The sequence below is a fragment of the Oculina patagonica genome, chromosome 5 (genome assembly GCF_052425735.1).
Source record: "Oculina patagonica isolate OP01 chromosome 5, crgOcupat, whole genome shotgun sequence".
NCBI classification, from domain to species: domain Eukaryota; kingdom Metazoa; phylum Cnidaria; class Anthozoa; order Scleractinia; family Oculinidae; genus Oculina; species Oculina patagonica.
The window spans coordinates 32,881,385-32,890,921 of record NC_135762.1 but is presented as its reverse complement, the minus strand read 5'-3'; the positions used below and the strand labels follow the sequence as shown (position 1 = coordinate 32,890,921).

At 40.6% G+C, this 9,537-nt stretch overlaps 1 protein-coding gene across 1 annotated transcript in view; it reads right to left on the bottom strand.

Moving 5' to 3' along the window:
- Positions 1-2,680: 2,680 nt before the first annotated feature.
- LOC144653787 (zinc metalloproteinase nas-15-like) overlaps positions 2,681-9,537 on the bottom strand; it is a 45,246-nt gene continuing 38,389 nt past the window's right edge. The window contains exon 9 of the transcript XR_013570824.1: positions 2,681-2,707. The gene's annotated coding sequence lies outside the window, so the exon portion shown is untranslated. The remainder of the gene's footprint in view (positions 2,708-9,537) is intronic.

Here is a 9,537-nt window from a genome sequence, read left to right as displayed (position 1 = left end):
AAGGCACTGATAGTCATTCGCACGAGCGCCATTTACAACAAGCCGCCGCTAAAAGCCTTTCGACGTGCAAAAAATCTCAAAGATAAATTAGTACATTCTATTCTGCCCTCAGATCCCCAGATTCAAGTCGGTACTTTCACATGCAACCGACGTGACTGCCGAACTTGTCCTTTTGTAAACTTCAGTGAAGAAATAAGAACTTACAATTGACAATTCAAGATCTCAGGACATTATACGTGCACCACAAGTCAACTTATTTATTGCATTTCGTGCCGAAAATGCCACGGGATTGTCTACATTAGAGAGACAGGCCGTCGGCTTGGAGATCGCTTCAGGGAGCACCGTTTGGATGTCATACGGAAAGGCGTTGAGCTGCCGGAGCGGAAACATTTTACAAAACCAGGCCACAACCTGAACGACATGATGGTCGCAGTGATTAGAGCAAACCTGGCTGACCAAACAAAGAGAAGGCGTGAAAAAATGCGATTCATTTAGCGGGCTAAACCAAGACTTTCGACTCGTAGGCGCTTTTATCGCACTCGCTAATTTAAATTCCCATCGTTTCTTTTGTATACGTGAGCAACGAAATTTTCACTTTTTACTACTGTTGAAGGCAGCGCTGCCGAAACAATTAGTTTTTACATTGAACTCTACAGCTTGAAATACTACATTATCCAATGTGTTCACATGTATAACAGTAATGCCATGTCCAAACTTATTTTCCCAAAAGTAAACATTTTTAATCAATTTTAGAAAATAAGAACCTATTTTAGGCTAAATAGGTTCTTACGAAAAGGATTCTAATTTGCAAAATTAAGCTTAGCAGGTTCCAAAATGTTAGGTTCTTACTCGCGGGTTTTTACTTTATTGCTTGATCCGGGTTTTAAAATATCAATAGAGTTTGTAACAGATGGCCATCACCATAAGACCATAGGCCTACAGATTGAATTTCAATGGGTGGGCTGGGTAGGTGACGATAGGGCGGAAAGCTGTGGAACAAAATATTTCAAACAGGTATGTCAAACCTAATGTATATTAATGGATCTCACATTATTCCCGTCATAGTACTTTGGTCATTTCGTTAACTTCGGTTTAAATCATTTTCTTATGTAAAATTAGCACAATTTGCAATCCAATTCTTTTTAATTCCTGTTCATAACATTAGCGAGCATCATTCATTTGATTCGAGTTGATCCTCCTGATAAGCTGATGCTTAAATTGGTATTTGCCTGTGGATCATCATGTATGTCGATTCTTAGGTTTAAGGCTATGAACGAGTTATTGGCTTTTTTATTTCACCCAAAAGGATCCCGGAATTCTAACGTATTAAATAAAATTAAATAAAATGCACTAAAATGGGATAACCAACAGAAAACAAGCACCGTTACCACGAAAACTTCATAACTTATACAGTAAAATCGCGATTTCTCGAACCTCCAGGACAAAACAAAATTGCTTCGAGGAATCTGCGGGTTCGAGAAATCGGGGTAAAATTGCAGAGAAGTACTATCCAACCGAAACCACTAACAACTAACAAGGAAAAACACATTCATTAAGCCGTTTCGACCGGTCTGTAAAATATCGCCTTAAGATAAGCCAACTTAAAAATTTGGATGAATCCCATTTTGAGTAAAAACTTAGCCGAGTTTTATTGCAAATCTGCGAATCGGATTATTTACTTTTTGTGTTCCAAAATATGGTATACTGTTTTCAATGGAAACCCAAGAGTAATATATTATGAAACAAAATAATGTGGAAAAGATAACGCAGAAGTCATCGAATATAGATAGTGCACTTTATGGAAAGTGCGCGCGTACGGTGTTTGGCGCACGAGTTGGTGAAGTATCAGAAATCGAACGAGTGAGCGTAGCGAACGGATGAGATTTCTAATATACAGCAAATTCGAGAAAGGTTGTTGGCCTAGAGGAAATGTACAGGTTTTTATTTTTGCACCGGCGTGAAGATTTTGTTTTCCCTTTCAGGAGGTCTTCTTCTGTAGCTTACTGTCGCATTTCTTTGAGTTTTGAAAATTCATCTAAACTTAAGGGGGCTAAAAGTACTTTGTTTCCACATGTCTGAAAAGAAAGAAAACGTGCACATTCGCGTTTGTCATGTCGCCATCTTATTAGTATTCAGCACGTGTAGTAGCTCTTTACTTGTACCCATACTGCCATTCGGTCTTGTTACGCTTTTTTTCCGACAAGAAACATATATTTTTTTTTTCAATTTAGGGTTACAATTTAGACGAGGCAAGTACCTCGTCTTGCCTCTTGCTAGTTACGGCCCCGAAAAATTGCCGGCTTTGTCGATTATCCTTAGAAAATGACCATGTTCATGAAAACTTTTTACAGTTCACGCGTGTTGGATGACATCAATTCTATTTTTGGTAATCTGGTAAAGCTCATTTTAAAGTTAATGTTCCCTATTCAGACTTCTGAAGCCATAGTCACGAACTTGACATGGATTTGTCATACTTTGATGATGCTTTCTTCATTTTGTAATTTTAGATTGTTAGATTTTTAGCATTGTTTTTAGTTCTTGATTGTATTTTATATTAGAGGGCCACTGGTTTGTCAGTTTTTACTGTTATGTGTTTACCCTCTATAAATAAAGTTGATTATTATTATTATTATTATAAATGGGTTTGGTTTCGGAGTTTTATGACAAAACCCAAGAAATGCAGTTTATAATGCTTTTATTTTGCTTCTAAGTGATTTACATTTACTCCATTATCTACGCGATGGTTGAATTTTTTAATCGCGGTTTATACAGAAAAGATTAATCAAGGGTTGGAACGTTTTTCCCATACCAGGCCCCCCATACCAGGCCCCCCATACCAGGCCCCCGATACCAAGCCCCCCATATCAGGCCCCCATACCAGGCCCCCCATACCAGCACCCCATAACATACAATATCCAGCCTCGAACAACAACATACTACGATATCAGGCCCCGAACGACAACATACGATATCAAGCCCCGACGACAACATACGATATCAGGCCCCAAACTATACATAACATACAATATCAAGCCCCGAACTGAAACATACAATATCAAGCCCCGAACGACAACATACGATATCAGGCCCCGAACGACAACATACGATATCAGGCCCCGAACGACAACATACGATATCAGGCCCCGAACGACAACATACAATATCAAGCCCCGAACGACAACATACGATATCAGGCCCCGAACGACAACATACGATATCAGGCCCCGAACGACAACATACAATATCAGGCCCCGAACGACAACATACAATATCAGGCCCCGAACGACAACATACGATATCAGGCCCCGAACGACAACATACAATATCAAGCCCCGAACGACAACATACGATATCAGGCCCCGAACGACAACATACGATATCAGGCCCCGAACGACAACATACAATATCAGGCCCCGAACGACAACATACAATATCAGGCCCCGAACGACAACATACGATATCAGGCCCCGAACGACAACATACGATATCAGGCCCCGAACGACAACATACAATATCAGGCCCCGAACGACAACATACGATATCAGGCCCCGAACGACAACATACGATATCAGGCCCCGAACGACAACATACGATATCAAGCCCCGAACGACAACATACGATATCAGGCCCCGAACGACAACATACGATATCAGGCCCCGAACGACAACATACGATATCAGGCCCCGAACGACAACATACGATATCAGGCCCCGAACGACAACATACGATATCAGGCCCCGAACGACAACATACGATATCAGGCCCCAAACTATGCATAACATACAATATCAAGCCCCGAACTGAAACATACAATATCAAGCCCCGAACGACAACATACGATATCAGGCCCCGAACGAGAACATACGATATCAGGCCCCGAACGACAACATACGATATCAGGCCCCGAACGACAACATACGATATCAGGCCCCGAATGACAACATACGATATCAAGTCCCAACAAAAACATACGATATCAGACCCCAAACTATATACATAACATACAATATCATACAACAACGACAACATACGATATCAGGCCCCGAATGGCAACATACGATATTAAGCCCCGACGACAACATACGATATCAGGCCCCAAACTATACATAACATACGATATCAAGCCCCGAACGACAACATACGATATCAAGCCCCGAACGACAACATGCGATATCAGGCCCCGAACGACAACATACGATATCAAGCCCCGAAACAACATACGAAATCAGGCCCCGAACGACAACATACGATTTCAGGCAACGAACGACAACATACGATATCAAGTCCCGACGACAACATACGATATCAGGCCCCAAACTATACATAACATACAATATCAAGCCCCGAACGACAACATACGATATCAGGCCCCAAACGACAACATACGATATCAGGCCCCCAACAACAACATACAATATCAAGCCCCGAACGACAACATACGATATCAGGCAACGAACGACAACATACGATATCAAGTCCCGACGACAACATACGATATCAGGCCCCAAACTATACATAACATACAATATCAAGCCCCGAACGACAACATACGATATCAGGCCCCGAACGACAACATACAATATCAAGCCCCGAACGACAACATACGATATCAGGCCCCAAACGACAACATACGATATCAGGCCCCCAACAACAACATACGATATCAAGCCCCGACGACAACATACGATATCAGGACCCAAACTATACATAACATGGTAAATAAAGGTGACGGGCCTACACGACTCCTACGTTCTAGCCTGTTCCAGGCGTTCGGTTAGTTGGGAAGCTAACCGAACACCTGGAACAGGCTACCTACGTTTGTGACATTTGAACATTTGCCGTTCTATGTTAAGTTCGGTCTTTCGACTTTTATTTGCTTCTGACTTCTTTCTGAGGGCATTGTTTTGTTTGGAGATGTGATGTATTGAATAGAGCCGTAAGATTGTGGCCAAGAAAGTGTTTTGAGGTCATTAGTCCGCGCTGCGTGGTTTCCGTTTGTAGAGTTGAACGACACCTCTAAATCTGTACTCTGCCACATGTTGTGCTAGTTTAGTTTGTTTTGGCTCAATTCTATTTGCAAGATATGCTTTAAGCTCTTAAAATGTTCGCCCTGGAAGGACAAGATCTGAAATGTTCCGTGAAAATGTAAACTACTTGCATGTTGACCATGTTATTGATGCCGGGCCCGGCATTTTAATCAATACTGTTGCAAGATGTATTGTCTTATCACGGATTATCTTGGTCCGGCTTCGCCAGAGACTGTTTCAGCTTTACTATGAAAAAGCTGAAAGTTGGTTTCAGAGAGACATTCTGTGTTGTAAAGGCTATGCTTCTTGCATTATTTTGTGCAAAGCCTAGACGAGACCATTTTGGCTACAAATATTTCGAAAATATTGGCGTTTTGCTCGGAACACTTTAAATGTCGTGAGACCAAACCCCTCGGGTATATATCTTTTCAAAAATTCATCGCAATAAACCGGATTGGTAAAACCTCTCGGGTTGAAAGAAAGACAATCCAATTTCATAACGCAGCTTTTACATGAATTCATAATGAATGTGGTTGATATTTGGAGTCCTTCGCATTACCGTTTCGTCTAAGGAGAGTATTATAGTGCACTAAATGCTGCCCTGTTAGGTTCCCCTATTAAAAAATTAAAAATCTGAAGTTGATAAATCTGAAATTTAAAAATCTGAAGTTGCTAAGACGCGTTTTACAGCCATGTCGCCTGTCGGAATATACCCATGACAGAGCCTGGTACCACCAACTGCAGCCAACTCTAGTTATAGTGGACACGATCGAGCGTCGTTTTTCACCACAGGCAGACTGTGTTTGAGGCCGCGTGACATAAGCGTCACGGTATGCGCTATTTGATCCCATACGTTCGCTGCATGTAATTTGTAACGATTGACTTCCGCTTGAGTCAACTCCCATATGAAACGGACGGGGATGCTCGTCGGAAATTTTGAAAAGAACCCCTAAAAGAGACCAATCTGGGTGTGGCTCAAGCTTTTTTTGACCCCTAAAAGATACCAAAAAACTAAGAATATAGTTTATATTTGTATATTTCTTCGTATGTAACCCTAAACGAGACCATTATGGCTAAAAATATTGGCGTTTTGGGCGTTTTTTCCCGGAACACCCTAAGCGAGACCAAAAATCCGAAAATTACACCCCTAAGCGAGACGACGAGCATCCCCGTCACTTTCATATGCGAGTCCCCCCCCCCGGGAGTCAACTGATCGTAAGAAATGCTCCATGAAATACCAGAAATACTGAATTTCGCATCTTTTCATCCCAAACTTTGATCTACTGTAAGCTAGATAAATAAAGTTCACTTGTGTGATCTTTTGTGTTTTTATGGGGTTTTGAGGCCGTAAATTTCCCCGGTAAATTTCTTCGGCATTTGGATGCTTGTGCTTGTGTTTGCGGCAAGCACAAGGATCAAAATTGTCCTTTTTGCGTGATCGTGCTTGTGCTTGCGCTTATGCTTGCGTCGCTAGTGAAAACCAGGCTTAATGAAATAAAAGCGAGAGTCCGTAACGGCGGGAATCCGTAATAGCGGGATGTGAGGGAAATTAATATTATAGACAATAACGAGCTTCTCAACAGTGATAAAACTACCTCGAATATGTCCGTAATTCTGTTATAGCGGGAGTCACTTTGAGTCAAACCTCTAAAAAGCTCTAAACCTTTCACCTAGAATCTAGATTGTCCGTAATAGCGGGGTGTCCGCAAGGCGAGAGTGGACTTTTCGTATATATTTCCGGTGTAATATTACTATTCATTTTGCCTGAGCGAAAATTAAGACGAACAGTTCGTTAGACTCTAAGGCCAAACAAGATATCACAAAGAAAAGCTTTTAGATTTTAAAGGCGAATATTAAGCTTGCTTGTTAACAGAACAAACTAAGTAAAATAACATATAAATAAACCCGTGTTGTCCACGGGTAAACACTACTGCAGGGATCCGATTTAAAGAAGGCGTTGCGTGACTCTCTCGGCTAGTTCTTATTCGCCGGCATTTATAGACTCAGGAGTAAGTTTAACTTGAATGACGTGTTAGAAAACCTTTGTCCGACTACTAGATAGCAAATAATACATAAAACTGTTTATACTTAAGTATACAAAGTACTAATTTGCCTCATGTGACAGGGGCCTGATATGGTAGGTCGGGGCCTGATATTGTATGTCGGGGCCTGGTATTGTAGGTCGGGGCCTGATATGGGGGGCCTGATATGGTAGGCTACGTTCCAAATCTATTAGAAGATTTCACCGATTTATTCGACGTTTTGCGTCCTGAATGAAAAATGTTCGAAGTTACGGAAAATGGCATTCGTTTTTCAGTCGGAAAAAAAATCTTTTGAGATTTGAACATATTTTCAAATCTAGTTTTTACCAATAATGTCCATAATTTTAAAACACGACGACAGATTTCTCCCAGATTTTTGAAAATATGCCTCAGAGCTCTCTAGTTTTGTATCAGGAAGTTTCATGACAATCCTGACCATGCAGCTCGCTGCACAAAATGCTGGTCAAATGTTATCTAAAAAGGCTTCGCTAATGCATTCATGTCAACTGACGCACAAATAGCGGGACAGTGCAGCCGGACTACCTGTCATTTGCAAGGATAATGATCCCCAGAACCTTATCAAAAAGAAAGTGACGAATCGGAAACCTGCAGCAAACACAAGCATCACAACAAGAACATCTACGAAAAACCCTTACCAGTTTTCTTCACAATGGGTTCTCCTTCTGAGAAGAAATATAAAGTTGCCAAGTTCAGTACTTCTAACTATCTGCTTTTCGACTGCATCGAGAACCTTTGTGCTCAATAATATATTCACGATAGCTGACTTTGTTTTTGAATTCCTCACTACTTGGGCATTGCGAGTGTTAATTCAAATATGACAGTTGGTTTTCTTATTAAAATGATGTTTTAATGTTTCCCGAAACTTGTTATCCCCAAGTGGCAAACTGGTCGTAAGGAATGCGAAAACAAAGTCAGCTAGCTTGAATATATTATCAGGCACAGGGTTTTCATTGCAGTCGAAAAGCCGATGGTGGAAAGTACTCAACTTGGCGGTTTCATTTCTCCTCAGAATGGGAACCTGCTGTGACGAAAACTGGTAAGTGGTTTTCGTAGATGTTCATTCTTGATATGCTAAGATGTTTTCGAAAATAAATGAACGAATTTGTGATAGGTGAAGTGAATATAATATATTTAATTGCGTCATAAAATTGTGCTTCTTGTTGCGCTTGTATTTGCTGTAGGTCGGCTGATTAGTCCCTTTCTTTTGATAAGGTTTTGGTTAGCATTATTCTTGCAGATGACCGATAGTTTGGCTTCACTGTTCCGCTATTTGTGAGTTAGTTGACATGAATGCATTAGCGCAGCATTTGTAGATAAAATTTGACCAATTTGAGAAATTTTGTGCAGCGAATTGCATGGTCAGGATTGTCATGAAACTTCCTGATACAAAACTTGAGAGGTCTGAGGCTTAATTGCTAAGGTTTAGGAGAAATCTGTCGTCGGGTTTTAAAGTTATAGACATTTTTGGTAAAAACTACATTTTGAAAATATGTTCAAATATGTTCCGACTGAAAAACGAATGCCATTTTCCGTAACTTCAAACATTTTTCATTCAGGACGCAAATATTTGAAAAAAATCAGTGAATTTTTTTCTGCCAAAAAGCGCGATTAAAAAATGCAACCATCGCGTAAATAAAGAGGTTTGGGCCACTTTTATATAAGTCTCCTGAATTTCTAGACTTCTTAACTCCGATACTGCCATTTAAGTTTTCTAAATTTAAAACCACTTCTGTATCAATGTTCAATTTCCGGATACAAAATGACCTGCAAGAATTTTATAAAAGCACTTATCAGTGCCAATAAGTCGACACTGAGATTATTGCACGCACAATCATTCTTCTTTTTTCGCGCAATTTTCCTAAATCCCAAAATTTTCCCTTTTTTGTTTGGGCAAATCTCAAACATTGTACTGAACGGCAATTTAGGCTTCAAAAATTTCCACTTTTAAGAACGACGTGTAAACCAATGCCAGGGGGGGGAGGTGTCTCTAAGGAAAATGTTGGTTCAATCATCACTGCCAGTATGACGTCACGCTTCGCATGAGTGATATTAAAGATGGCGGGCAAGCGTCGATCGAGAAACGAGTCAAGAATGTGGCATTTTACTCTGTTACCTTCCTTCATTTACTCAAGTCAATAACACAGAGATGTTAGCGAATGCAACCGTCTCTCTTCTGCTATTTTTTGGTAGATAAGACGTTATATTCATTTTTTTAAATCAACAGAAACACCTTCGCAAAGTGTAGAATGATCGATGAAATCTGTAAACAGGTCGAGCTTTCGAGGGTCCTTGCACAGCGAATTTTATTTTTATTGTAACAAAAATAGGAGGTTTGGCACAGGATGTACGGTTCTTGATGTACGTGCAGTATCAGACTTTCAGCATTCGTGGATCTTCATGTCTTTCCCCTTAAAGGTGAAAATCGGAGCAATCAAGAGGAAAAAGGC